The 27,805-nt window shown below is 54.2% G+C and overlaps 11 non-coding genes and 3 pseudogenes across 11 annotated transcripts; all 14 read left to right on the top strand.

The window, feature by feature from the left end:
- Positions 1 to 225: 225 nt before the first annotated feature.
- On the top strand, positions 226 to 446 carry LOC149278625 (U2 spliceosomal RNA; annotated as a pseudogene).
- Positions 447 to 1,465: 1,019 nt separating this feature from the next.
- On the top strand, positions 1,466 to 1,656 carry LOC149278624 (U2 spliceosomal RNA). Its single transcript, XR_016278678.1, has one exon. It is a non-coding gene; the product is annotated as a U2 spliceosomal RNA (small nuclear RNA).
- A 1,079-nt stretch (positions 1,657 to 2,735) lies between these two features.
- Positions 2,736 to 2,926, top strand: LOC149278623 (U2 spliceosomal RNA). The gene has a single exon (XR_016278677.1). It is a non-coding gene; the product is annotated as a U2 spliceosomal RNA (small nuclear RNA).
- Positions 2,927 to 3,944: 1,018 nt separating this feature from the next.
- LOC149278622 (U2 spliceosomal RNA) lies at positions 3,945 to 4,135 on the top strand. Its single transcript, XR_016278676.1, has one exon. It is a non-coding gene; the product is annotated as a U2 spliceosomal RNA (small nuclear RNA).
- A 6,255-nt stretch (positions 4,136 to 10,390) lies between these two features.
- On the top strand, positions 10,391 to 10,611 carry LOC149278621 (U2 spliceosomal RNA; annotated as a pseudogene).
- Positions 10,612 to 12,316: 1,705 nt separating this feature from the next.
- Positions 12,317 to 12,505, top strand: LOC149278620 (U2 spliceosomal RNA). Its single transcript, XR_016278708.1, has one exon. It is a non-coding gene; the product is annotated as a U2 spliceosomal RNA (small nuclear RNA).
- Positions 12,506 to 13,579: 1,074 nt separating this feature from the next.
- On the top strand, positions 13,580 to 13,770 carry LOC149278619 (U2 spliceosomal RNA). Its single transcript, XR_016278675.1, has one exon. It is a non-coding gene; the product is annotated as a U2 spliceosomal RNA (small nuclear RNA).
- A 1,018-nt stretch (positions 13,771 to 14,788) lies between these two features.
- On the top strand, positions 14,789 to 14,979 carry LOC149278618 (U2 spliceosomal RNA). Its single transcript, XR_016278674.1, has one exon. It is a non-coding gene; the product is annotated as a U2 spliceosomal RNA (small nuclear RNA).
- Positions 14,980 to 16,111: 1,132 nt separating this feature from the next.
- LOC149278617 (U2 spliceosomal RNA) lies at positions 16,112 to 16,302 on the top strand. The gene has a single exon (XR_016278673.1). It is a non-coding gene; the product is annotated as a U2 spliceosomal RNA (small nuclear RNA).
- A 1,018-nt stretch (positions 16,303 to 17,320) lies between these two features.
- Positions 17,321 to 17,511, top strand: LOC149278616 (U2 spliceosomal RNA). The gene has a single exon (XR_016278672.1). It is a non-coding gene; the product is annotated as a U2 spliceosomal RNA (small nuclear RNA).
- A 1,018-nt stretch (positions 17,512 to 18,529) lies between these two features.
- Positions 18,530 to 18,720, top strand: LOC149278615 (U2 spliceosomal RNA). Its single transcript, XR_016278696.1, has one exon. It is a non-coding gene; the product is annotated as a U2 spliceosomal RNA (small nuclear RNA).
- Positions 18,721 to 19,738: 1,018 nt separating this feature from the next.
- LOC149278614 (U2 spliceosomal RNA) lies at positions 19,739 to 19,929 on the top strand. Its single transcript, XR_016278671.1, has one exon. It is a non-coding gene; the product is annotated as a U2 spliceosomal RNA (small nuclear RNA).
- A 1,018-nt stretch (positions 19,930 to 20,947) lies between these two features.
- Positions 20,948 to 21,138, top strand: LOC149278613 (U2 spliceosomal RNA). The gene has a single exon (XR_016278670.1). It is a non-coding gene; the product is annotated as a U2 spliceosomal RNA (small nuclear RNA).
- Positions 21,139 to 27,401: 6,263 nt separating this feature from the next.
- Positions 27,402 to 27,619, top strand: LOC149278612 (U2 spliceosomal RNA; annotated as a pseudogene).
- Positions 27,620 to 27,805: the final 186 nt, after the last annotated feature.

The raw sequence follows: 27,805 nt of genomic DNA, 5'->3' as shown, positions 1-27,805 counted from the left end.
AAAAAAAAAAAAAAAAAAAAAAAAAAAAAAAAAAAAAAAAAAAAAAAAAAAAAAAAAAACCAACCGTGTGGTTGGGGGTTGGATGGTTTGTGGAAGTTGGGAGGTAGTCTTTGAGGAACTTTTTTGTATATATGTATATAGGGTTTTTTAGGTTTCACTAAGTGGTGTGGGATTATAAAGAGAAAATATGCCATGAGGATGTTATATGTAATGCCGTCCGGAGTGTCATCTTGAGGATGTGCGATATGACTGAGTGGTATAAAAAAAAAAAAAAAAAAAAAAAAAAAAAAAAATCTGTTCTTATCAGTTTAATATCTGATACGTCCCCTATCTGGGGACCATATATTAAATGGATTTTTAGAACAGGGAGATGGAAGAAGAGCTTGCTCTGTCCACTCCACGCATTGACCTGGTATTGCAGTACCTCCAGGACCGGTGCACCTCTCTTATCAGTGACCAAAAGCAGAACCCAACCCAACCCAGCAAAGCAAAGCAAATCCGAGCGGAGCAACGATCCGAGGAAGGGCCGAGCGACCCGGGGAGCAGCGGCAGCAGTCCAGGGTCGGTCGGCCGGTGGGTCGGTTGCTTCCTTCCTTCCTTTCTTTCCTCCCAGCTCGTCGCTGTTGCAGGCCAGTGAGTGCGTGCGTGCCTCTTGGTCGCGACACGTCACGTCACTGAAGCGTGCTGCGGTAATGTCCGTCGGAACGTAATGTAACTGTGTGTGTGTGTGTGTGTGTGTGTGTGTGTGTGTGGCCTTGGTCATGAAGGCCCATGCCGGTTGAGGGTGCATTGAAGGATTAAAGCGCTAGTGTGTTTGGTTGCTTGAAGGTTAGCGTGGCCAGCTGACGGTTGTGCTGCAGCGGCTGCAGCTGCTGCCTGGCTCCTGTGGTTCTTTTGCATGCCTTGGTTTGTGTCTCCCTCTGATGGTGGCTGACGAGGGCGAGGACGAGAGAGAGTGAGCGAGTGTTTGTCCCAGCAGCAGCAGTAGCGGTTAAGAGGATTAGATGAGATGAGAGGAGATGAGATTAGAGTAAGGACTGCTACGTCTGTCAGGTGCTTAGCAGCCGATCTCGTTGAGCGGGAGGCGGAGGTGCGAACTGCCCCCCCCCCCCCCTGGGGGCGGAGCCATGCAAATGTTTCAGGCCGCGCCGCCACGATCCCGGCGGGCCTCGTCGAGACAGAGGGCGGGCGGGCGGGCAGGCAGGAGACGGAGAGAGGGGAGAGTGTGCGAGCCGGTGGTGCTCGGCTTGGACGCAGGGGTGGTGCGGGCGGTCCTTTCCAGCCGTGGCTGCCGGCGCAGGGCTGCAGTCCGGCGCGGGGATCCGCAGAGGGAGTGCCCTGGGGGTTGGTGGGTGGCGGGCGTGCAGCGGGCGGAAGGGAGGCCCGGGGCCCGCGTGGCAGCTCGCTGCGACTGTGCGGAGCCTGGGTGGCGGGCCCGAGCCGGGCCCGCCGCCCTCTTCGGGTTATCGCTTCTCGGCCTTTTGGCTAAGATCAAGTGTAGTATCTGTTCTTATCAGTTTAATATCTGATACGTCCCCTATCTGGGGACCATATATTAAATGGATTTTTAGAACAGGGAGATGGAAGAAGAGCTTGCTCTGTCCACTCCACGCATTGACCTGGTATTGCAGTACCTCCAGGACCGGTGCACCTCTCTTATCAGTGACCAAAAGCAGAACCCAACCCAACCCAGCAAAGCAAAGCAAATCCGAGCGGAGCAACGATCCGAGGAAGGGCCGAGCGACCCGGGGAGCAGCGGCAGCAGTCCAGGGTCGGTCGGCCGGTGGGTCGGTTGCTTCCTTCCTTCCTTTCTTTCCTCCCAGCTCGTCGCTGTTGCAGGCCAGTGAGTGCGTGCGTGCGTGCGTGCGTGCCTCTTGGTCGCGACACGTCACGTCACTGAAGCGTGCTGCGGTAATGTCCGTCGGAACGTAATGTAACTGTGTGTGTGTGTGTGTGTGTGTGTGTGTGTGTGTGTGTGTGTGTGTGTGTGTGTGTGTGTGTGTGTGTGTGTGTGTGTGTGTGGCCTTGGTCATGAAGGCCCATGCCGGTTGAGGGTGCATTGAAGGATTAAAGCGCTAGTGTGTTTGGTTGCTTGAAGGTTAGCGTGGCCAGCTGACGGTTGTGCTGCAGCGGCTGCAGCTGCTGCCTGGCTCCTGTGGTTCTTTTGCATGCCTTGGTTTGTGTCTCCCTCTGATGGTGGCTGACGAGGGCGAGGACGAGAGAGAGTGAGCGAGTGTTTGTCCCAGCAGCAGCAGTAGCGGTTAAGAGGATTAGATGAGATGAGAGGAGATGAGATTAGAGTAAGGACTGCTACGTCTGTCAGGTGCTTAGCAGCCGATCTCGTTGAGCGGGAGGCGGAGGTGCGAACTGCCCCCCCCCCCCCCTGGGGGCGGAGCCATGCAAATGTTTCAGGCCGCGCCGCCACGATCCCGGCGGGCCTCGTCGAGACAGAGGGCGGGCGGGCGGGCAGGCAGGAGACGGAGAGAGGGGAGAGTGTGCGAGCCGGTGGTGCTCGGCTTGGACGCAGGGGTGGTGCGGGCGGTCCTTTCCAGCCGTGGCTGCCGGCGCAGGGCTGCAGTCCGGCGCGGGGATCCGCAGAGGGAGTGCCCTGGGGGTTGGTGGGTGGCGGGCGTGCAGCGGGCGGAAGGGAGGCCCGGGGCCCGCGTGGCAGCTCGCTGCGACTGTGCGGAGCCTGGGTGGCGGGCCCGAGCCGGGCCCGCCGCCCTCTTCGGGTTATCGCTTCTCGGCCTTTTGGCTAAGATCAAGTGTAGTATCTGTTCTTATCAGTTTAATATCTGATACGTCCCCTATCTGGGGACCATATATTAAATGGATTTTTAGAACAGGGAGATGGAAGAAGAGCTTGCTCTGTCCACTCCACGCATTGACCTGGTATTGCAGTACCTCCAGGACCGGTGCACCTCTCTTATCAGTGACCAAAAGCAGAACCCAACCCAACCCAGCAAAGCAAAGCAAATCCGAGCGGAGCAACGATCCGAGGAAGGGCCGAGCGACCCGGGGAGCAGCGGCAGCAGTCCAGGGTCGGTCGGCCGGTGGGTCGGTTGCTTCCTTCCTTCCTTTCTTTCCTCCCAGCTCGTCGCTGTTGCAGGCCAGTGAGTGCGTGCGTGCCTCTTGGTCGCGACACGTCACGTCACTGAAGCGTGCTGCGGTAATGTCCGTCGGAACGTAATGTAACTGTGTGTGTGTGTGTGTGTGTGTGTGTGTGTGTGTGGCCTTGGTCATGAAGGCCCATGCCGGTTGAGGGTGCATTGAAGGATTAAAGCGCTAGTGTGTTTGGTTGCTTGAAGGTTAGCGTGGCCAGCTGACGGTTGTGCTGCAGCGGCTGCAGCTGCTGCCTGGCTCCTGTGGTTCTTTTGCATGCCTTGGTTTGTGTCTCCCTCTGATGGTGGCTGACGAGGGCGAGGACGAGAGAGAGTGAGCGAGTGTTTGTCCCAGCAGCAGCAGTAGCGGTTAAGAGGATTAGATGAGATGAGAGGAGATGAGATTAGAGTAAGGACTGCTACGTCTGTCAGGTGCTTAGCAGCCGATCTCGTTGAGCGGGAGGCGGAGGTGCGAACTGCCCCCCCCCCCCCTGGGGGCGGAGCCATGCAAATGTTTCAGGCCGCGCCGCCACGATCCCGGCGGGCCTCGTCGAGACAGAGGGCGGGCGGGCGGGCAGGCAGGAGACGGAGAGAGGGGAGAGTGTGCGAGCCGGTGGTGCTCGGCTTGGACGCAGGGGTGGTGCGGGCGGTCCTTTCCAGCCGTGGCTGCCGGCGCAGGGCTGCAGTCCGGCGCGGGGATCCGCAGAGGGAGTGCCCTGGGGGTTGGTGGGTGGCGGGCGTGCAGCGGGCGGAAGGGAGGCCCGGGGCCCGCGTGGCAGCTCGCTGCGACTGTGCGGAGCCTGGGTGGCGGGCCCGAGCCGGGCCCGCCGCCCTCTTCGGGTTATCGCTTCTCGGCCTTTTGGCTAAGATCAAGTGTAGTATCTGTTCTTATCAGTTTAATATCTGATACGTCCCCTATCTGGGGACCATATATTAAATGGATTTTTAGAACAGGGAGATGGAAGAAGAGCTTGCTCTGTCCACTCCACGCATTGACCTGGTATTGCAGTACCTCCAGGACCGGTGCACCTCTCTTATCAGTGACCAAAAGCAGAACCCAACCCAACCCAGCAAAGCAAAGCAAATCCGAGCGGAGCAACGATCCGAGGAAGGGCCGAGCGACCCGGGGAGCAGCGGCAGCAGTCCAGGGTCGGTCGGCCGGTGGGTCGGTTGCTTCCTTCCTTCCTTTCTTTCCTCCCAGCTCGTCGCTGTTGCAGGCCAGTGAGTGCGTGCGTGCCTCTTGGTCGCGACACGTCACGTCACTGAAGCGTGCTGCGGTAATGTCCGTCGGAACGTAATGTAACTGTGTGTGTGTGTGTGTGTGTGTGTGTGTGTGTGTGGCCTTGGTCATGAAGGCCCATGCCGGTTGAGGGTGCATTGAAGGATTAAAGCGCTAGTGTGTTTGGTTGCTTGAAGGTTAGCGTGGCCAGCTGACGGTTGTGCTGCAGCGGCTGCAGCTGCTGCCTGGCTCCTGTGGTTCTTTTGCATGCCTTGGTTTGTGTCTCCCTCTGATGGTGGCTGACGAGGGCGAGGACGAGAGAGAGTGAGCGAGTGTTTGTCCCAGCAGCAGCAGTAGCGGTTAAGAGGATTAGATGAGATGAGAGGAGATGAGATTAGAGTAAGGACTGCTACGTCTGTCAGGTGCTTAGCAGCCGATCTCGTTGAGCGGGAGGCGGAGGTGCGAACTGCCCCCCCCCCCCCTGGGGGCGGAGCCATGCAAATGTTTCAGGCCGCGCCGCCACGATCCCGGCGGGCCTCGTCGAGACAGAGGGCGGGCGGGCGGGCAGGCAGGAGACGGAGAGAGGGGAGAGTGTGCGAGCCGGTGGTGCTCGGCTTGGACGCAGGGGTGGTGCGGGCGGTCCTTTCCAGCCGTGGCTGCCGGCGCAGGGCTGCAGTCCGGCGCGGGGATCCGCAGAGGGAGTGCCCTGGGGGTTGGTGGGTGGCGGGCGTGCAGCGGGCGGAAGGGAGGCCCGGGGCCCGCGTGGCAGCTCGCTGCGACTGTGCGGAGCCTGGGTGGCGGGCCCGAGCCGGGCCCGCCGCCCTCTTCGGGTTATCGCTTCTCGGCCTTTTGGCTAAGATCAAGTGTACTTGTACAGGAGATCTTAGCCAGAGGTCCTAGTGTCAGCGGAGTACGGCCCTCGGCCTCCCGGCATCGGCCCCTTCATTGGGGTCTTAAGCCGGGTGCTGCTATAGGGGGTCCCGTCAGAGCTGGCACTGGGAACGTGGAGCGATCGGCGTGATGGCGATACCGAACTTTCCGAATACGGTGCGCATGTGTATTGAGGATGAAGAACGTCGGAGGAGGATTTCGCTGGAGGAAGTTCAGGTGAAAATCGTGGAAGGTCTGTTGCAGATGCCAAGAGGGGAGATTTTTTGCCTTCAGGATTTTGGGTTCCGTGGTTTCTTTGACATTACTTTCAAATCGGTGTGGGGAGCACGGAATTTGATGGAGCGGAGTCTTACCCATGCTGATCATGTTTTGTTACGTGGCATTGTTTTTCGTCCCTCGGTTGCGGTGCGGAAAGTATGTATTACGGTGCATATATACAATCCCTTTGTGCCAGATGATGCGATCTGTGCGTTTTTGAGCCAATATGCGTCCAAAGTGGAAGAACCGGAGTATATGCGGAATCCTTTTGGCGTGTATAATGGTAGGAGAAGGTTTTGGGTTACCTTAAAACCCGACGAGAAGGGATATGGAGGGATGATGCATCCACCGCAGAACTTCTCTATTGGGGGGAATCAGGGATATCTTTTTTATCCCAACTGTCCTACCTTTTGTCGGAAGTGTTTTAAGTTTGGGCACACTAGTGAGCACTGCGTCGAAGATCAGAAGGTTTGCCGTAATTGCAGGCAGAAGGGACATATGGCCTTTGAGTGTCCAAACCCCAGGAAATGTGATCTCTGTGGAGATGTGGGGCATGGGGCGTGGTCATGTCCCGTGTTGAGAGAGCAGCGGAAGAAAGCTGCGGAAAGGCAGGAGGAGGAGGAGAGGAGGATAGAGGCTGAGCGGTCTGCGCATGTGGATCGGTTGGTGGAGCAATTTTCTCTTGCATCTGGAGCGTCTGTCAAACCGCCGCCGGAAGATCGGCCTGCGGTTTCTGTGGCGTCGGAGCGAGTAATTGAAGATGTGGCTGTGAGTCCGGTACAAAGTGCCGCTGTGGATCCAGAGATGGAAATTACGCCTCAACAGGAAGATCTCCTGTTGGAGGTAATTAAGGATCCTCTGCTTATCGGTGCAGATCTGCCAGATATTGGTGGTTTGGAGCAGGAACCAGGGCAGGCGGGAGTCAGGTTTGTAGAAGACGTGATGATAGATGCAGGAGAGGGTTGTAGTGCTGAAAAAAGAGTTCGGGAGTGTGAGAGTGGGTCCTCACCGGATTCCCCCCGGTTAGATGTGTTATCAGAAAGCGAAGGAAGCTGTTCTCCGCTCTCTGTATGTTCTGAAGATCCAGGAGGTGTTTTCAGCCGAAGAGTGGCAGATCCTATGAGGAGTTATTCCGAGGTTGTGGAGGAGACTTTGACTAAAAAGTTTCGATCGGGGACATGAGGGGTGTAGTATGAAGAGTGCTGATGAGTATTAAATTATGAGGTCTCTTTGTATTGCATCCCTCAATGTAAGAAGCATTAAGGGTGCTGCACGGCGTGTAGTGGTCTTTGAGGCTCTTAAGGGGCAAAGAGCAGATATTTTTTGTCTGCAAGAATGTAATTTGGCAGGACCATTGCAGAGTCAGCCTTGGACTTTGGGTCCTTCTGTTTTTTCGTTTGGGGTTAGGCGGAATTGTGGGGTGGCGGTGTTGTTTCGTAGTTTTGATTTTCAGGTGGTTAGGGTGGTGGAAATAGAATATGGGAGGGCGTTAGTGGTTTTCTTTAGATATGGGGGGGTTGGGTTCAAATTAATTAATGTGTATGCTCCTGTAGATAGGAAAGAAAGGATAACGCTATTGCAGCACGTGAAATTATGGTTACCAGGGAGAGAGTGTGTGTTTTTGGTGGGTGACTTTAATTGTGTGCTTAAGAATGAGGATAGAGTGGGTGGGAGGAAAGGTGCGAATTTGGATGGGTCTAGTAGGGAGTTGGGGCAGATGGTGGAAGATTTTGGATTGTTAGATTCAGTTATGTTACATAAATCGTCAGAGAAGTTTTTTTCTTTCTTTAGTGAGGATGGGAGTGTGTGTTCCAGGATTGATTTTATTTTCTTTTCTAAAAATATGAGTGGGAGGGAGATGATAGGTGTGCGTTTGCCTTTTACGGATCATGTTTGTGTGTTATGTACAGTGGAGTTTGTAGAGGAAGTTATAATGGGTCGTGGTCAATGGAAGTTGAATGTGTCTTTGATGGATGATGGATGGGTGGTGAAGTGTTTTGAAAGATTCTTCCTGGGGCTGCGGAGAAAGAAACGGTGTTTTATGTCAATCAGTAGGTGGTGGGAGTTTGTTAAGGTGCAAGTGCGGATGTTTTTTGTGAGAATAGGGAAAGTTAGAGCTAGGAATGAAAGGAAAGAATTGATGATGTGGCAGAAACGTTTGGAGTATTTGAGGAAATTGAGGGTGCTTGGGTTGGATGTGAAGAATGATTTGATTGAGGCAAGGCAGCAGGTGAGTCAGTATATGGAAAAGAAAGGTAAGAAGATAATGTTTCGAGCTAGGGTGAAAGTGTTAGAGGAAGATGAGAAGTGTACGAGGTTTTTTTTCAAGAAAGTATTTGGTGGTAAGAGTCTGATGGAGAGTGTGTTGAATAAGGATGGAGTAGCTGTGGAAGGAGTAGGGGTTTTGGATGTTGTATTAGAGTTCTATAGGGATTTGTATGTTGAGAAAACAAGAGATTGGAGGGTGGAAAGGGAGATTTTGGAGGGTGTGGAAGCGGTAGTGGATAGTGTGGATGCAGAGGATTTGGTGAAAGATGTGACGAAAGAGGAGCTAGAAAAGGTACTGAAAAGCATGGCTAAAGGTAAGACGCCAGGATGTGATGGGTTGCCTGTGGAATTTTATTGTAAGTTTTGGGATCTGATAGGGGATGATTTTACTGAAACTTGTGTGGAGGTTTTGCGTAAGAATGAGTTGATTGATTCTATGAAAGAGGGTGTGATTGTGCTGTTATTTAAGAAAGGAGATAAAAAAGATTTGAAGAATTGGAGGCCAATCACATTGTTGAATGTGGACTATAAGGTGTTAGCGAAAGTGTTGGCAAATCGGTTAAGGTTGATTGTGCATAATTTGGTTGGGGAAGAGCAAGTGTGTGCTGTGCCGGGTAGACAGATTGGGGATAGTTTGGTTGTGTTGCGTGATGTGTTGTGGTATTGCATGGATAGGAAGTTGGAAGTGGCGGTGGCAACTATTGATTTTGAGAAGGCGTATGATAGAGTAGCGCATGGATTTTTGTTTGGGGTTTTAGAGAGGTTGGGGATACCGGGGGGGATGTTGAAGTGGTTGAAAATGTTATATGAAGGAATTAGTAGTAGAGTAATGGTGAATGGTTGTTTGACTGAGAGTTTTGGTATAATGTCTGGGGTGAGACAAGGGTGTCCGTTGTCGCCGATTTTGTTTATATGCGTGATTGAACCTTTGTTAAGGATGATTAGGTGTGATAAGGTGGTGAGAGGTGTAGAAGTACCGGGAAGTGGGGGTAGGAGTTTGAAAGTGTTAGGTTATATGGACGATGTGACGGTAGTATGTAGAACGCAAGCTGGGTTAAGGAGGGTGAAGCTGTTAGTGGAGGGATTTTGTATGGGGAGTGGTTTCCGGGTGAATTGGGATAAATGTGCTTGTAAGGCTTTTGGTGAGTGGCGGGAGTTGGGGTTGTGTGGATGGCCTGTTAAGAGTGAAGCGATCGAGGTGTTGGGGGTGAAATTTGATAATAAGTTGAATGGATGTGATAGCTGGGAGAAGGTGGTTGGGAAAGTGAAACAGAAGATAGGGTTTTGGTCGTCTAGGACTTTGTCTTTTTCTGGAAGGGTGTTGATTGTGAAGGTGGTGATTGTTCCTTTGTTGTTGTACTTGAATGTGGTTTTTCCAGTAAGTGTGAGAGTAATTAGGAAATTGGTGAGAAGTTTATTTTTATTTTTTTGGAATTCTAGGATGGAGCGATTGAGAAGGCAGAAAGTGATGTTGAAGACGGAGAATGGGGGTATGGACATGCCAGATGTTGAGCGGTTTTTGTTGGTGCAATATATACGGGTGTGTGTGAAGGTGAGTAAGAAGGATTCAATGGTGGGTTGCATGTTGAGGTATGCTGCGGGTGGTTTGTTGAGGAAGTATGGTTTGTATGAACTTGATCGTAAGAAGCCTGTGTGTTTTAAGGTGCCTTGGTTTTATGAAAGGGTTGAGATTGGTATTAGAAGATATGAGTTGCAGAATGTGACTGTGTCTATGTGGGAAGAGAAGAGGTGTGTATTGAATATGATTAGGGATCGGGAGGAAGTAGTAGGTTTGGGTGGTTTGAATGAAGGTCAAAGTAAGCAGGTTTGGAAGATGTTGTCTGAGCGAGAATTGGTTAATAGACAGAGAGATGTGGGTTGGATGGCGGTGCATGGGTGTTTGCCAACTAGAGAGTTTCAGAGGGTTAGGAAGTTGTGTGTTTCTGAGTGTTGCCCCAGGGAGGGGTGTGGTAGAGTGGAGAATGTGATACATGTGTTCTGGAGTTGTGAGTATGCTGTACAAATTTGGGAAAGGATGGGGCGGTTGGTTAAAGAATTAGTGGGATTGGATGGGGTGGGTTTTGAGGCTGTGTTTTTTGGGTTATGTGATTTAGATAAGAGGAGGAGGAGGTTGTTCTGGATGCTGATAAGTTGTGTTAAGGAATCTTTGTGGGATGTGAGGAACTTGTTAGTCTTTAAAAAGGATATGGTGGAGGTGGATGGTTGTGTGAGGATGATTCGAGGACGGATGTATGTGTATTTTTTGAGGGATGTGAGAAGGTGGGGGGAGGAAGATGCCGAGGGTGTGTGGAAAACAAAGAAATGGAAAGACTGGGATAGGGTTTGAGGGGGGTTGGGGGTTTGGATGGTTTGTGGACGTTGGGGGTAGTCTTGAGGAGCGTTTTGTATATATGTATTAAAAATTGTATTAAAAAAAAAAAAAAAAAAAAAAAAAAAAAAAAAAAAAAAAAAAAAAAAAAAAAAAAACCAACCGTGTGGTTGGGGGTTGGATGGTTTGTGGAAGTTGGGAGGTAGTCTTTGAGGAACTTTTTTGTATATATGTATATAGGGTTTTTTAGGTTTCACTAAGTGGTGTGGGATTATAAAGAGAAAATATGCCATGAGGATGTTATATGTAATGCCGTCCGGAGTGTCATCTTGAGGATGTGCGATATGACTGAGTGGTATAAAAAAAAAAAAAAAAAAAAAAAAAAAAAAAAATCTGTTCTTATCAGTTTAATATCTGATACGTCCCCTATCTGGGGACCATATATTAAATGGATTTTTAGAACAGGGAGATGGAAGAAGAGCTTGCTCTGTCCACTCCACGCATTGACCTGGTATTGCAGTACCTCCAGGACCGGTGCACCTCTCTTATCAGTGACCAAAAGCAGAACCCAACCCAACCCAGCAAAGCAAAGCAAATCCGAGCGGAGCAACGATCCGAGGAAGGGCCGAGCGACCCGGGGAGCAGCGGCAGCAGTCCAGGGTCGGTCGGCCGGTGGGTCGGTTGCTTCCTTCCTTCCTTTCTTTCCTCCCAGCTCGTCGCTGTTGCAGGCCAGTGAGTGCGTGCGTGCGTGCGTGCGTGCCTCTTGGTCGCGACACGTCACGTCACTGAAGCGTGCTGCGGTAATGTCCGTCGGAACGTAATGTAACTGTGTGTGTGTGTGTGTGTGTGTGTGTGTGTGTGTGTGTGTGTGTGTGTGTGTGTGTGTGTGTGTGTGTGTGTGTGGCCTTGGTCATGAAGGCCCATGCCGGTTGAGGGTGCATTGAAGGATTAAAGCGCTAGTGTGTTTGGTTGCTTGAAGGTTAGCGTGGCCAGCTGACGGTTGTGCTGCAGCGGCTGCAGCTGCTGCCTGGCTCCTGTGGTTCTTTTGCATGCCTTGGTTTGTGTCTCCCTCTGATGGTGGCTGACGAGGGCGAGGACGAGAGAGAGTGAGCGAGTGTTTGTCCCAGCAGCAGCAGTAGCGGTTAAGAGGATTAGATGAGATGAGAGGAGATGAGATTAGAGTAAGGACTGCTACGTCTGTCAGGTGCTTAGCAGCCGATCTCGTTGAGCGGGAGGCGGAGGTGCGAACTGCCCCCCCCCCCCCTGGGGGCGGAGCCATGCAAATGTTTCAGGCCGCGCCGCCACGATCCCGGCGGGCCTCGTCGAGACAGAGGGCGGGCGGGCGGGCAGGCAGGAGACGGAGAGAGGGGAGAGTGTGCGAGCCGGTGGTGCTCGGCTTGGACGCAGGGGTGGTGCGGGCGGTCCTTTCCAGCCGTGGCTGCCGGCGCAGGGCTGCAGTCCGGCGCGGGGATCCGCAGAGGGAGTGCCCTGGGGGTTGGTGGGTGGCGGGCGTGCAGCGGGCGGAAGGGAGGCCCGGGGCCCGCGTGGCAGCTCGCTGCGACTGTGCGGAGCCTGGGTGGCGGGCCCGAGCCGGGCCCGCCGCCCTCTTCGGGTTATCGCTTCTCGGCCTTTTGGCTAAGATCAAGTGTAGTTCCCTTCGGACAGGGGGGGGACTATGCTGATCCTCTGGCCTTAGGGTTCGGGAAAGCATGAAGCCCGAGGTGATTAAATTGCCCTGACGCAAGTCGGAGTTACCGTGTGCAGACTTGCACGCCGCTGCACACGGTAAATGCACATTTTTTGCACCGGCGGATCTTCACACTCCCTCCATCGCACCATCAGGGCATGGAGTGGAATTTATTTTTGAACCTGGCTGGGTCAGTCATGGCCCGCCCCTAAATTATTTATTTATTTATCACAATGTGTTTAAGCACGTGTGCCCATTAATTTCGATTGGATTTTCACGGTCACCAAACCTTTAAGCGAGGCCACGTTCACGATTTGGTTTTTGGATTTGGCACTTTTGTTTTCGGACACTATCTTTCGGTAGTGAAGCCAAGGGGGCTACTTCCCGATGGGAGTGCCCCATGGCGATGGGGTCTCACCCTTCGGGGAGAGTCCTAAGATCCGACCCTCCCATGGGGGGGGGGAGGAATTTGTCTGGGTTCCCCTTGTGGGGACCCAGTTTCGTATATGGCTTCCGCTGCCTCTTAGGAGCACGGAAAGCAGCACCCAAAGGAGCACGCACCTCGGGCTTCAAATAAAAAAAAAAAAAAAAAAAAAAAATCTGTTCTTATCAGTTTAATATCTGATACGTCCCCTATCTGGGGACCATATATTAAATGGATTTTTAGAACAGGGAGATGGAAGAAGAGCTTGCTCTGTCCACTCCACGCATTGACCTGGTATTGCAGTACCTCCAGGACCGGTGCACCTCTCTTATCAGTGACCAAAAGCAGAACCCAACCCAACCCAGCAAAGCAAAGCAAATCCGAGCGGAGCAACGATCCGAGGAAGGGCCGAGCGACCCGGGGAGCAGCGGCAGCAGTCCAGGGTCGGTCGGCCGGTGGGTCGGTTGCTTCCTTCCTTCCTTTCTTTCCTCCCAGCTCGTCGCTGTTGCAGGCCAGTGAGTGCGTGCGTGCGTGCGTGCGTGCCTCTTGGTCGCGACACGTCACGTCACTGAAGCGTGCTGCGGTAATGTCCGTCGGAACGTAATGTAACTGTGTGTGTGTGTGTGTGTGTGTGTGTGTGTGTGTGTGTGTGTGTGTGTGTGTGTGTGTGTGTGTGTGTGTGTGTGTGTGGCCTTGGTCATGAAGGCCCATGCCGGTTGAGGGTGCATTGAAGGATTAAAGCGCTAGTGTGTTTGGTTGCTTGAAGGTTAGCGTGGCCAGCTGACGGTTGTGCTGCAGCGGCTGCAGCTGCTGCCTGGCTCCTGTGGTTCTTTTGCATGCCTTGGTTTGTGTCTCCCTCTGATGGTGGCTGACGAGGGCGAGGACGAGAGAGAGTGAGCGAGTGTTTGTCCCAGCAGCAGCAGTAGCGGTTAAGAGGATTAGATGAGATGAGAGGAGATGAGATTAGAGTAAGGACTGCTACGTCTGTCAGGTGCTTAGCAGCCGATCTCGTTGAGCGGGAGGCGGAGGTGCGAACTGCCCCCCCCCCCCCTGGGGGCGGAGCCATGCAAATGTTTCAGGCCGCGCCGCCACGATCCCGGCGGGCCTCGTCGAGACAGAGGGCGGGCGGGCGGGCAGGCAGGAGACGGAGAGAGGGGAGAGTGTGCGAGCCGGTGGTGCTCGGCTTGGACGCAGGGGTGGTGCGGGCGGTCCTTTCCAGCCGTGGCTGCCGGCGCAGGGCTGCAGTCCGGCGCGGGGATCCGCAGAGGGAGTGCCCTGGGGGTTGGTGGGTGGCGGGCGTGCAGCGGGCGGAAGGGAGGCCCGGGGCCCGCGTGGCAGCTCGCTGCGACTGTGCGGAGCCTGGGTGGCGGGCCCGAGCCGGGCCCGCCGCCCTCTTCGGGTTATCGCTTCTCGGCCTTTTGGCTAAGATCAAGTGTAGTATCTGTTCTTATCAGTTTAATATCTGATACGTCCCCTATCTGGGGACCATATATTAAATGGATTTTTAGAACAGGGAGATGGAAGAAGAGCTTGCTCTGTCCACTCCACGCATTGACCTGGTATTGCAGTACCTCCAGGACCGGTGCACCTCTCTTATCAGTGACCAAAAGCAGAACCCAACCCAACCCAGCAAAGCAAAGCAAATCCGAGCGGAGCAACGATCCGAGGAAGGGCCGAGCGACCCGGGGAGCAGCGGCAGCAGTCCAGGGTCGGTCGGCCGGTGGGTCGGTTGCTTCCTTCCTTCCTTTCTTTCCTCCCAGCTCGTCGCTGTTGCAGGCCAGTGAGTGCGTGCGTGCCTCTTGGTCGCGACACGTCACGTCACTGAAGCGTGCTGCGGTAATGTCCGTCGGAACGTAATGTAACTGTGTGTGTGTGTGTGTGTGTGTGTGTGTGTGTGTGGCCTTGGTCATGAAGGCCCATGCCGGTTGAGGGTGCATTGAAGGATTAAAGCGCTAGTGTGTTTGGTTGCTTGAAGGTTAGCGTGGCCAGCTGACGGTTGTGCTGCAGCGGCTGCAGCTGCTGCCTGGCTCCTGTGGTTCTTTTGCATGCCTTGGTTTGTGTCTCCCTCTGATGGTGGCTGACGAGGGCGAGGACGAGAGAGAGTGAGCGAGTGTTTGTCCCAGCAGCAGCAGTAGCGGTTAAGAGGATTAGATGAGATGAGAGGAGATGAGATTAGAGTAAGGACTGCTACGTCTGTCAGGTGCTTAGCAGCCGATCTCGTTGAGCGGGAGGCGGAGGTGCGAACTGCCCCCCCCCCCCCTGGGGGCGGAGCCATGCAAATGTTTCAGGCCGCGCCGCCACGATCCCGGCGGGCCTCGTCGAGACAGAGGGCGGGCGGGCGGGCAGGCAGGAGACGGAGAGAGGGGAGAGTGTGCGAGCCGGTGGTGCTCGGCTTGGACGCAGGGGTGGTGCGGGCGGTCCTTTCCAGCCGTGGCTGCCGGCGCAGGGCTGCAGTCCGGCGCGGGGATCCGCAGAGGGAGTGCCCTGGGGGTTGGTGGGTGGCGGGCGTGCAGCGGGCGGAAGGGAGGCCCGGGGCCCGCGTGGCAGCTCGCTGCGACTGTGCGGAGCCTGGGTGGCGGGCCCGAGCCGGGCCCGCCGCCCTCTTCGGGTTATCGCTTCTCGGCCTTTTGGCTAAGATCAAGTGTAGTATCTGTTCTTATCAGTTTAATATCTGATACGTCCCCTATCTGGGGACCATATATTAAATGGATTTTTAGAACAGGGAGATGGAAGAAGAGCTTGCTCTGTCCACTCCACGCATTGACCTGGTATTGCAGTACCTCCAGGACCGGTGCACCTCTCTTATCAGTGACCAAAAGCAGAACCCGACACAGCACAGCACAGCACAGCACAGCACAGCACAGCACAGCACAGCACAGCACAGCACAGCACAGCACAGCACAGCACAGCACAGCAAAACCGAGCAGAGCAGCGATCCGAGGAAGGGCCGAGCGACCCGGGGAGCAGCGGCAGCAGTCCAGGGTCGGTCGGCCGGTGGGTCGGTTGCTTCCTTCCTTCCTTTCTTTCCTCCCAGCTCGTCGCTGTTGCAGGCCAGTGAGTGCGTGCGTGCGTGCGTGCGTGCCTCTTGGTCGCGACACGTCACGTCACTGAAGCGTGCTGCGGTAATGTCCGTCGGAACGTAATGTAACTGTGTGTGTGTGTGTGTGTGTGTGTGTGTGTGTGTGTGTGTGTGTGTGTGTGTGTGTGTGTGTGTGTGTGTGGCCTTGGTCATGAAGGCCCATGCCGGTTGAGGGTGCATTGAAGGATTAAAGCGCTAGTGTGTTTGGTTGCTTGAAGGTTAGCGTGGCCAGCTGACGGTTGTGCTGCAGCGGCTGCAGCTGCTGCCTGGCTCCTGTGGTTCTTTTGCATGCCTTGGTTTGTGTCTCCCTCTGATGGTGGCTGACGAGGGCGAGGACGAGAGAGAGTGAGCGAGTGTTTGTCCCAGCAGCAGCAGTAGCGGTTAAGAGGATTAGATGAGATGAGAGGAGATGAGATTAGAGTAAGGACTGCTACGTCTGTCAGGTGCTTAGCAGCCGATCTCGTTGAGCGGGAGGCGGAGGTGCGAACTGCCCCCCCCCCCCCCTGGGGGCGGAGCCATGCAAATGTTTCAGGCCGCGCCGCCACGATCCCGGCGGGCCTCGTCGAGACAGAGGGCGGGCGGGCGGGCAGGCAGGAGACGGAGAGAGGGGAGAGTGTGCGAGCCGGTGGTGCTCGGCTTGGACGCAGGGGTGGTGCGGGCGGTCCTTTCCAGCCGTGGCTGCCGGCGCAGGGCTGCAGTCCGGCGCGGGGATCCGCAGAGGGAGTGCCCTGGGGGTTGGTGGGTGGCGGGCGTGCAGCGGGCGGAAGGGAGGCCCGGGGCCCGCGTGGCAGCTCGCTGCGACTGTGCGGAGCCTGGGTGGCGGGCCCGAGCCGGGCCCGCCGCCCTCTTCGGGTTATCGCTTCTCGGCCTTTTGGCTAAGATCAAGTGTAGTATCTGTTCTTATCAGTTTAATATCTGATACGTCCCCTATCTGGGGACCATATATTAAATGGATTTTTAGAACAGGGAGATGGAAGAAGAGCTTGCTCTGTCCACTCCACGCATTGACCTGGTATTGCAGTACCTCCAGGACCGGTGCACCTCTCTTATCAGTGACCAAAAGCAGAACCCAACCCAACCCAGCAAAGCAAAGCAAATCCGAGCGGAGCAACGATCCGAGGAAGGGCCGAGCGACCCGGGGAGCAGCGGCAGCAGTCCAGGGTCGGTCGGCCGGTGGGTCGGTTGCTTCCTTCCTTCCTTTCTTTCCTCCCAGCTCGTCGCTGTTGCAGGCCAGTGAGTGCGTGCGTGCCTCTTGGTCGCGACACGTCACGTCACTGAAGTGTGCTGCGGTAATGTCCGTCGGAACGTAATGTAACTGTGTGTGTGTGTGTGTGTGTGTGTGTGTGTGTGTGGCCTTGGTCATGAAGGCCCATGCCGGTTGAGGGTGCATTGAAGGATTAAAGCGCTAGTGTGTTTGGTTGCTTGAAGGTTAGCGTGGCCAGCTGACGGTTGTGCTGCAGCGGCTGCAGCTGCTGCCTGGCTCCTGTGGTTCTTTTGCATGCCTTGGTTTGTGTCTCCCTCTGATGGTGGCTGACGAGGGCGAGGACGAGAGAGAGTGAGCGAGTGTTTGTCCCAGCAGCAGCAGTAGCGGTTAAGAGGATTAGATGAGATGAGAGGAGATGAGATTAGAGTAAGGACTGCTACGTCTGTCAGGTGCTTAGCAGCCGATCTCGTTGAGCGGGAGGCGGAGGTGCGAACTGCCCCCCCCCCCCCTGGGGGCGGAGCCATGCAAATGTTTCAGGCCGCGCCGCCACGATCCCGGCGGGCCTCGTCGAGACAGAGGGCGGGCGGGCGGGCAGGCAGGAGACGGAGAGAGGGGAGAGTGTGCGAGCCGGTGGTGCTCGGCTTGGACGCAGGGGTGGTGCGGGCGGTCCTTTCCAGCCGTGGCTGCCGGCGCAGGGCTGCAGTCCGGCGCGGGGATCCGCAGAGGGAGTGCCCTGGGGGTTGGTGGGTGGCGGGCGTGCAGCGGGCGGAAGGGAGGCCCGGGGCCCGCGTGGCAGCTCGCTGCGACTGTGCGGAGCCTGGGTGGCGGGCCCGAGCCGGGCCCGCCGCCCTCTTCGGGTTATCGCTTCTCGGCCTTTTGGCTAAGATCAAGTGTAGTATCTGTTCTTATCAGTTTAATATCTGATACGTCCCCTATCTGGGGACCATATATTAAATGGATTTTTAGAACAGGGAGATGGAAGAAGAGCTTGCTCTGTCCACTCCACGCATTGACCTGGTATTGCAGTACCTCCAGGACCGGTGCACCTCTCTTATCAGTGACCAAAAGCAGAACCCAACCCAACCCAGCAAAGCAAAGCAAATCCGAGCGGAGCAACGATCCGAGGAAGGGCCGAGCGACCCGGGGAGCAGCGGCAGCAGTCCAGGGTCGGTCGGCCGGTGGGTCGGTTGCTTCCTTCCTTCCTTTCTTTCCTCCCAGCTCGTCGCTGTTGCAGGCCAGTGAGTGCGTGCGTGCCTCTTGGTCGCGACACGTCACGTCACTGAAGTGTGCTGCGGTAATGTCCGTCGGAACGTAATGTAACTGTGTGTGTGTGTGTGTGTGTGTGTGTGTGTGTGTGGCCTTGGTCATGAAGGCCCATGCCGGTTGAGGGTGCATTGAAGGATTAAAGCGCTAGTGTGTTTGGTTGCTTGAAGGTTAGCGTGGCCAGCTGACGGTTGTGCTGCAGCGGCTGCAGCTGCTGCCTGGCTCCTGTGGTTCTTTTGCATGCCTTGGTTTGTGTCTCCCTCTGATGGTGGCTGACGAGGGCGAGGACGAGAGAGAGTGAGCGAGTGTTTGTCCCAGCAGCAGCAGTAGCGGTTAAGAGGATTAGATGAGATGAGAGGAGATGAGATTAGAGTAAGGACTGCTACGTCTGTCAGGTGCTTAGCAGCCGATCTCGTTGAGCGGGAGGCGGAGGTGCGAACTGCCCCCCCCCCCCCTGGGGGCGGAGCCATGCAAATGTTTCAGGCCGCGCCGCCACGATCCCGGCGGGCCTCGTCGAGACAGAGGGCGGGCGGGCGGGCAGGCAGGAGACGGAGAGAGGGGAGAGTGTGCGAGCCGGTGGTGCTCGGCTTGGACGCAGGGGTGGTGCGGGCGGTCCTTTCCAGCCGTGGCTGCCGGCGCAGGGCTGCAGTCCGGCGCGGGGATCCGCAGAGGGAGTGCCCTGGGGGTTGGTGGGTGGCGGGCGTGCAGCGGGCGGAAGGGAGGCCCGGGGCCCGCGTGGCAGCTCGCTGCGACTGTGCGGAGCCTGGGTGGCGGGCCCGAGCCGGGCCCGCCGCCCTCTTCGGGTTATCGCTTCTCGGCCTTTTGGCTAAGATCAAGTGTAGTATCTGTTCTTATCAGTTTAACATCTGATACGTCCCCTATCTGGGGACCATATATTAAATGGATTTTTAGAACAGGGAGATGGAAGAAGAGCTTGCTCTGTCCACTCCACGCATTGACCTGGTATTGCAGTACCTCCAGGACCGGTGCACCTCTCTTATCAGTGACCAAAAGCAGAACCCAACCCAACCCAGCAAAGCAAAGCAAATCCGAGCGGAGCAACGATCCGAGGAAGGGCCGAGCGACCCGGGGAGCAGCGGCAGCAGTCCAGGGTCGGTCGGCCGGTGGGTCGGTTGCTTCCTTCCTTCCTTTCTTTCCTCCCAGCTCGTCGCTGTTGCAGGCCAGTGAGTGCGTGCGTGCCTCTTGGTCGCGACACGTCACGTCACTGAAGTGTGCTGCGGTAATGTCCGTCGGAACGTAATGTAACTGTGTGTGTGTGTGTGTGTGTGTGTGTGTGTGTGTGGCCTTGGTCATGAAGGCCCATGCCGGTTGAGGGTGCATTGAAGGATTAAAGCGCTAGTGTGTTTGGTTGCTTGAAGGTTAGCGTGGCCAGCTGACGGTTGTGCTGCAGCGGCTGCAGCTGCTGCCTGGCTCCTGTGGTTCTTTTGCATGCCTTGGTTTGTGTCTCCCTCTGATGGTGGCTGACGAGGGCGAGGACGAGAGAGAGTGAGCGAGTGTTTGTCCCAGCAGCAGCAGTAGCGGTTAAGAGGATTAGATGAGATGAGAGGAGATGAGATTAGAGTAAGGACTGCTACGTCTGTCAGGTGCTTAGCAGCCGATCTCGTTGAGCGGGAGGCGGAGGTGCGAACTGCCCCCCCCCCCCCTGGGGGCGGAGCCATGCAAATGTTTCAGGCCGCGCCGCCACGATCCCGGCGGGCCTCGTCGAGACAGAGGGCGGGCGGGCGGGCAGGCAGGAGACGGAGAGAGGGGAGAGTGTGCGAGCCGGTGGTGCTCGGCTTGGACGCAGGGGTGGTGCGGGCGGTCCTTTCCAGCCGTGGCTGCCGGCGCAGGGCTGCAGTCCGGCGCGGGGATCCGCAGAGGGAGTGCCCTGGGGGTTGGTGGGTGGCGGGCGTGCAGCGGGCGGAAGGGAGGCCCGGGGCCCGCGTGGCAGCTCGCTGCGACTGTGCGGAGCCTGGGTGGCGGGCCCGAGCCGGGCCCGCCGCCCTCTTCGGGTTATCGCTTCTCGGCCTTTTGGCTAAGATCAAGTGTAGTATCTGTTCTTATCAGTTTAATATCTGATACGTCCCCTATCTGGGGACCATATATTAAATGGATTTTTAGAACAGGGAGATGGAAGAAGAGCTTGCTCTGTCCACTCCACGCATTGACCTGGTATTGCAGTACCTCCAGGACCGGTGCACCTCTCTTATCAGTGACCAAAAGCAGAACCCAACCCAACCCAGCAAAGCAAAGCAAATCCGAGCGGAGCAACGATCCGAGGAAGGGCCGAGCGACCCGGGGAGCAGCGGCAGCAGTCCAGGGTCGGTCGGCCGGTGGGTCGGTTGCTTCCTTCCTTCCTTTCTTTCCTCCCAGCTCGTCGCTGTTGCAGGCCAGTGAGTGCGTGCGTGCCTCTTGGTCGCGACACGTCACGTCACTGAAGTGTGCTGCGGTAATGTCCGTCGGAACGTAATGTAACTGTGTGTGTGTGTGTGTGTGTGTGTGTGTGTGTGTGGCCTTGGTCATGAAGGCCCATGCCGGTTGAGGGTGCATTGAAGGATTAAAGCGCTAGTGTGTTTGGTTGCTTGAAGGTTAGCGTGGCCAGCTGACGGTTGTGCTGCAGCGGCTGCAGCTGCTGCCTGGCTCCTGTGGTTCTTTTGCATGCCTTGGTTTGTGTCTCCCTCTGATGGTGGCTGACGAGGGCGAGGACGAGAGAGAGTGAGCGAGTGTTTGTCCCAGCAGCAGCAGTAGCGGTTAAGAGGATTAGATGAGATGAGAGGAGATGAGATTAGAGTAAGGACTGCTACGTCTGTCAGGTGCTTAGCAGCCGATCTCGTTGAGCGGGAGGCGGAGGTGCGAACTGCCCCCCCCCCCCCTGGGGGCGGAGCCATGCAAATGTTTCAGGCCGCGCCGCCACGATCCCGGCGGGCCTCGTCGAGACAGAGGGCGGGCGGGCGGGCAGGCAGGAGACGGAGAGAGGGGAGAGTGTGCGAGCCGGTGGTGCTCGGCTTGGACGCAGGGGTGGTGCGGGCGGTCCTTTCCAGCCGTGGCTGCCGGCGCAGGGCTGCAGTCCGGCGCGGGGATCCGCAGAGGGAGTGCCCTGGGGGTTGGTGGGTGGCGGGCGTGCAGCGGGCGGAAGGGAGGCCCGGGGCCCGCGTGGCAGCTCGCTGCGACTGTGCGGAGCCTGGGTGGCGGGCCCGAGCCGGGCCCGCCGCCCTCTTCGGGTTATCGCTTCTCGGCCTTTTGGCTAAGATCAAGTGTAGTATCTGTTCTTATCAGTTTAATATCTGATACGTCCCCTATCTGGGGACCATATATTAAATGGATTTTTAGAACAGGGAGATGGAAGAAGAGCTTGCTCTGTCCACTCCACGCATTGACCTGGTATTGCAGTACCTCCAGGACCGGTGCACCTCTCTTATCAGTGACCAAAAGCAGAACCCAACCCAACCCAGCAAAGCAAAGCAAATCCGAGCGGAGCAACGATCCGAGGAAGGGCCGAGCGACCCGGGGAGCAGCGGCAGCAGTCCAGGGTCGGTCGGCCGGTGGGTCGGTTGCTTCCTTCCTTCCTTTCTTTCCTCCCAGCTCGTCGCTGTTGCAGGCCAGTGAGTGCGTGCGTGCCTCTTGGTCGCGACACGTCACGTCACTGAAGTGTGCTGCGGTAATGTCCGTCGGAACGTAATGTAACTGTGTGTGTGTGTGTGTGTGTGTGTGTGTGTGTGTGGCCTTGGTCATGAAGGCCCATGCCGGTTGAGGGTGCATTGAAGGATTAAAGCGCTAGTGTGTTTGGTTGCTTGAAGGTTAGCGTGGCCAGCTGACGGTTGTGCTGCAGCGGCTGCAGCTGCTGCCTGGCTCCTGTGGTTCTTTTGCATGCCTTGGTTTGTGTCTCCCTCTGATGGTGGCTGACGAGGGCGAGGACGAGAGAGAGTGAGCGAGTGTTTGTCCCAGCAGCAGCAGTAGCGGTTAAGAGGATTAGATGAGATGAGAGGAGATGAGATTAGAGTAAGGACTGCTACGTCTGTCAGGTGCTTAGCAGCCGATCTCGTTGAGCGGGAGGCGGAGGTGCGAACTGCCCCCCCCCCCCCTGGGGGCGGAGCCATGCAAATGTTTCAGGCCGCGCCGCCACGATCCCGGCGGGCCTCGTCGAGACAGAGGGCGGGCGGGCGGGCAGGCAGGAGACGGAGAGAGGGGAGAGTGTGCGAGCCGGTGGTGCTCGGCTTGGACGCAGGGGTGGTGCGGGCGGTCCTTTCCAGCCGTGGCTGCCGGCGCAGGGCTGCAGTCCGGCGCGGGGATCCGCAGAGGGAGTGCCCTGGGGGTTGGTGGGTGGCGGGCGTGCAGCGGGCGGAAGGGAGGCCCGGGGCCCGCGTGGCAGCTCGCTGCGACTGTGCGGAGCCTGGGTGGCGGGCCCGAGCCGGGCCCGCCGCCCTCTTCGGGTTATCGCTTCTCGGCCTTTTGGCTAAGATCAAGTGTACTTGTACAGGAGATCTTAGCCAGAGGTCCTAGTGTCAGCGGAGTACGGCCCTCGGCCTCCCGGCATCGGCCCCTTCATTGGGGTCTTAAGCCGGGTGCTGCTATAGGGGGTCCCGTCAGAGCTGGCACTGGGAACGTGGAGCGATCGGCGTGATGGCGATACCGAACTTTCCGAATACGGTGCGCATGTGTATTGAGGATGAAGAACGTCGGAGGAGGATTTCGCTGGAGGAAGTTCAGGTGAAAATCGTGGAAGGTCTGTTGCAGATGCCAAGAGGGGAGATTTTTTGCCTTCAGGATTTTGGGTTCCGTGGTTTCTTTGACATTACTTTCAAATCGGTGTGGGGAGCACGGAATTTGATGGAGCGGAGTCTTACCCATGCTGATCATGTTTTGTTACGTGGCATTGTTTTTCGTCCCTCGGTTGCGGTGCGGAAAGTATGTATTACGGTGCATATATACAATCCCTTTGTGCCAGATGATGCGATCTGTGCGTTTTTGAGCCAATATGCGTCCAAAGTGGAAGAACCGGAGTATATGCGGAATCCTTTTGGCGTGTATAATGGTAGGAGAAGGTTTTGGGTTACCTTAAAACCCGACGAGAAGGGATATGGAGGGATGATGCATCCACCGCAGAACTTCTCTATTGGGGGGAATCAGGGATATCTTTTTTATCCCAACTGTCCTACCTTTTGTCGGAAGTGTTTTAAGTTTGGGCACACTAGTGAGCACTGCGTCGAAGATCAGAAGGTTTGCCGTAATTGCAGGCAGAAGGGACATATGGCCTTTGAGTGTCCAAACCCCAGGAAATGTGATCTCTGTGGAGATGTGGGGCATGGGGCGTGGTCATGTCCCGTGTTGAGAGAGCAGCGGAAGAAAGCTGCGGAAAGGCAGGAGGAGGAGGAGAGGAGGATAGAGGCTGAGCGGTCTGCGCATGTGGATCGGTTGGTGGAGCAATTTTCTCTTGCATCTGGAGCGTCTGTCAAACCGCCGCCGGAAGATCGGCCTGCGGTTTCTGTGGCGTCGGAGCGAGTAATTGAAGATGTGGCTGTGAGTCCGGTACAAAGTGCCGTTGTGGATCCAGAGATGGAAATTACGCCTCAACAGGAAGATCTCCTGTTGGAGGTAATTAAGGATCCTCTGCTTATCGGTGCAGATCTGCCAGATATTGGTGGTTTGGAGCAGGAACCAGGGCAGGCGGGAGTCAGGTTTGTAGAAGACGTGATGATAGATGCAGGAGAGGGTTGTAGTGCTGAAAAAAGAGTTCGGGAGTGTGAGAGTGGGTCCTCACCGGATTCCCCCCGGTTAGATGTGTTATCAGAAAGCGAAGGAAGCTGTTCTCCGCTCTCTGTATGTTCTGAAGATCCAGGAGGTGTTTTCAGCCGAAGAGTGGCAGATCCTATGAGGAGTTATTCCGAGGTTGTGGAGGAGACTTTGACTAAAAAGTTTCGATCGGGGACATGAGGGGTGTAGTATGAAGAGTGCTGATGAGTATTAAATTATGAGGTCTCTTTGTATTGCATCCCTCAATGTAAGAAGCATTAAGGGTGCTGCACGGCGTGTAGTGGTCTTTGAGGCTCTTAAGGGGCAAAGAGCAGATATTTTTTGTCTGCAAGAATGTAATTTGGCAGGACCATTGCAGAGTCAGCCTTGGACTTTGGGTCCTTCTGTTTTTTCGTTTGGGGTTAGGCGGAATTGTGGGGTGGCGGTGTTGTTTCGTAGTTTTGATTTTCAGGTGGTTAGGGTGGTGGAAATAGAATATGGGAGGGCGTTAGTGGTTTTCTTTAGATATGGGGGGGTTGGGTTCAAATTAATTAATGTGTATGCTCCTGTAGATAGGAAAGAAAGGATAACGCTATTGCAGCACGTGAAATTATGGTTACCAGGGAGAGAGTGTGTGTTTTTGGTGGGTGACTTTAATTGTGTGCTTAAGAATGAGGATAGAGTGGGTGGGAGGAAAGGTGCGAATTTGGATGGGTCTAGTAGGGAGTTGGGGCAGATGGTGGAAGATTTTGGATTGTTAGATTCAGTTATGTTACATAAATCGTCAGAGGAGTTTTTTTCTTTCTTTAGTGAGGATGGGAGTGTGTGTTCCAGGATTGATTTTATTTTCTTTTCTAAAAATATGAGTGGGAGGGAGATGATAGGTGTGCGTTTGCCTTTTACGGATCATGTTTGTGTGTTATGTACAGTGGAGTTTGTAGAGGAAGTTATAATGGGTCGTGGTCAATGGAAGTTGAATGTGTCTTTGATGGATGATGGATGGGTGGTGAAGTGTTTTGAAAGATTCTTCCTGGGGCTGCGGAGAAAGAAACGGTGTTTTATGTCAATCAGTAGGTGGTGGGAGTTTGTTAAGGTGCAAGTGCGGATGTTTTTTGTGAGAATAGGGAAAGTTAGAGCTAGGAATGAAAGGAAAGAATTGATGATGTGGCAGAAACGTTTGGAGTATTTGAGGAAATTGAGGGTGCTTGGGTTGGATGTGAAGAATGATTTGATTGAGGCAAGGCAGCAGGTGAGTCAGTATATGGAAAAGAAAGGTAAGAAGATAATGTTTCGAGCTAGGGTGAAAGTGTTAGAGGAAGATGAGAAGTGTACGAGGTTTTTTTTCAAGAAAGTATTTGGTGGTAAGAGTCTGATGGAGAGTGTGTTGAATAAGGATGGAGTAGCTGTGGAAGGAGTAGGGGTTTTGGATGTTGTATTAGAGTTCTATAGGGATTTGTATGTTGAGAAAACAAGAGATTGGAGGGTGGAAAGGGAGATTTTGGAGGGTGTGGAAGCGGTAGTGGATAGTGTGGATGCAGAGGATTTGGTGAAAGATGTGACGAAAGAGGAGCTAGAAAAGGTACTGAAAAGCATGGCTAAAGGTAAGACGCCAGGATGTGATGGGTTGCCTGTGGAATTTTATTGTAAGTTTTGGGATCTGATAGGGGATGATTTTACTGAAACTTGTGTGGAGGTTTTGCGTAAGAATGAGTTGATTGATTCTATGAAAGAGGGTGTGATTGTGCTGTTATTTAAGAAAGGAGATAAAAAAGATTTGAAGAATTGGAGGCCAATCACATTGTTGAATGTGGACTATAAGGTGTTAGCGAAAGTGTTGGCAAATCGGTTAAGGTTGATTGTGCATAATTTGGTTGGGGAAGAGCAAGTGTGTGCTGTGCCGGGTAGACAGATTGGGGATAGTTTGGTTGTGTTGCGTGATGTGTTGTGGTATTGCATGGATAGGAAGTTGGAAGTGGCGGTGGCAACTATTGATTTTGAGAAGGCGTATGATAGAGTAGCGCATGGATTTTTGTTTGGGGTTTTAGAGAGGTTGGGGATACCGGGGGGGATGTTGAAGTGGTTGAAAATGTTATATGAAGGAATTAGTAGTAGAGTAATGGTGAATGGTTGTTTGACTGAGAGTTTTGGTATAATGTCTGGGGTGAGACAAGGGTGTCCGTTGTCGCCGATTTTGTTTATATGCGTGATTGAACCTTTGTTAAGGATGATTAGGTGTGATAAGGTGGTGAGAGGTGTAGAAGTACCGGGAAGTGGGGGTAGGAGTTTGAAAGTGTTAGGTTATATGGACGATGTGACGGTAGTATGTAGAACGCAAGCTGGGTTAAGGAGGGTGAAGCTGTTAGTGGAGGGATTTTGTATGGGGAGTGGTTTCCGGGTGAATTGGGATAAATGTGCTTGTAAGGCTTTTGGTGAGTGGCGGGAGTTGGGGTTGTGTGGATGGCCTGTTAAGAGTGAAGCGATCGAGGTGTTGGGGGTGAAATTTGATAATAAGTTGAATGGATGTGATAGCTGGGAGAAGGTGGTTGGGAAAGTGAAACAGAAGATAGGGTTTTGGTCGTCTAGGACTTTGTCTTTTTCTGGAAGGGTGTTGATTGTGAAGGTGGTGATTGTTCCTTTGTTGTTGTACTTGAATGTGGTTTTTCCAGTAAGTGTGAGAGTAATTAGGAAATTGGTGAGAAGTTTATTTTTATTTTTTTGGAATTCTAGGATGGAGCGATTGAGAAGGCAGAAAGTGATGTTGAAGACGGAGAATGGGGGTATGGACATGCCAGATGTTGAGCGGTTTTTGTTGGTGCAATATATACGGGTGTGTGTGAAGGTGAGTAAGAAGGATTCAATGGTGGGTTGCATGTTGAGGTATGCTGCGGGTGGTTTGTTGAGGAAGTATGGTTTGTATGAACTTGATCGTAAGAAGCCTGTGTGTTTTAAGGTGCCTTGGTTTTATGAAAGGGTTGAGATTGGTATTAGAAGATATGAGTTGCAGAATGTGACTGTGTCTATGTGGGAAGAGAAGAGGTGTGTATTGAATATGATTAGGGATCGGGAGGAAGTAGTAGGTTTGGGTGGTTTGAATGAAGGTCAAAGTAAGCAGGTTTGGAAGATGTTGTCTGAGCGAGAATTGGTTAATAGACAGAGAGATGTGGGTTGGATGGCGGTGCATGGGTGTTTGCCAACTAGAGAGTTTCAGAGGGTTAGGAAGTTGTGTGTTTCTGAGTGTTGCCCCAGGGAGGGGTGTGGTAGAGTGGAGAATGTGATACATGTGTTCTGGAGTTGTGAGTATGCTGTACAAATTTGGGAAAGGATGGGGCGGTTGGTTAAAGAATTAGTGGGATTGGATGGGGTGGGTTTTGAGGCTGTGTTTTTTGGGTTATGTGATTTAGATAAGAGGAGGAGGAGGTTGTTCTGGATGCTGATAAGTTGTGTTAAGGAATCTTTGTGGGATGTGAGGAACTTGTTAGTCTTTAAAAAGGATATGGTGGAGGTGGATGGTTGTGTGAGGATGATTCGAGGACGGATGTATGTGTATTTTTTGAGGGATGTGAGAAGGTGGGGGGAGGAAGATGCCGAGGGTGTGTGGAAAACAAAGAAATGGAAAGACTGGGATAGGGTTTGAGGGGGGTTGGGGGTTTGGATGGTTTGTGGACGTTGGGGGTAGTCTTGAGGAGCGTTTTGTATATATGTATTAAAAATTGTATTAAAAAAAAAAAAAAAAAAAAAAAAAAAAAAAAAAAAAAAAAAAAAAAAAAAAAAAAAAAAAAAAACCAACCGTGTGGTTGGGGGTTGGATGGTTTGTGGAAGTTGGGAGGTAGTCTTTGAGGAACTTTTTTGTATATATGTATATAGGGTTTTTTAGGTTTCACTAAGTGGTGTGGGATTATAAAGAGAAAATATGCCATGAGGATGTTATATGTAATGCCGTCCGGAGTGTCATCTTGAGGATGTGCGATATGACTGAGTGGTATAAAAAAAAAAAAGAAAAAAAAAAAAAAAAATCTGTTCTTATCAGTTTAATATCTGATACGTCCCCTATCTGGGGACCATATATTAAATGGATTTTTAGAACAGGGAGATGGAAGAAGAGCTTGCTCTGTCCACTCCACGCATTGACCTGGTATTGCAGTACCTCCAGGACCGGTGCACCTCTCTTATCAGTGACCAAAAGCAGAACCCAACCCAACCCAGCAAAGCAAAGCAAATCCGAGCGGAGCAACGATCCGAGGAAGGGCCGAGCGACCCGGGGAGCAGCGGCAGCAGTCCAGGGTCGGTCGGCCGGTGGGTCGGTTGCTTCCTTCCTTCCTTTCTTTCCTCCCAGCTCGTCGCTGTTGCAGGCC

This window comes from Sceloporus occidentalis, unplaced genomic scaffold, assembly GCF_023333645.1.
Source record: "Sceloporus occidentalis isolate IW3139 unplaced genomic scaffold, rSceOcc1.0.p SCAF_188, whole genome shotgun sequence".
Lineage (NCBI taxonomy): Eukaryota > Metazoa > Chordata > Lepidosauria > Squamata > Phrynosomatidae > Sceloporus > Sceloporus occidentalis.
This window is presented reverse-complemented; position numbering and strand designations above follow the sequence as displayed.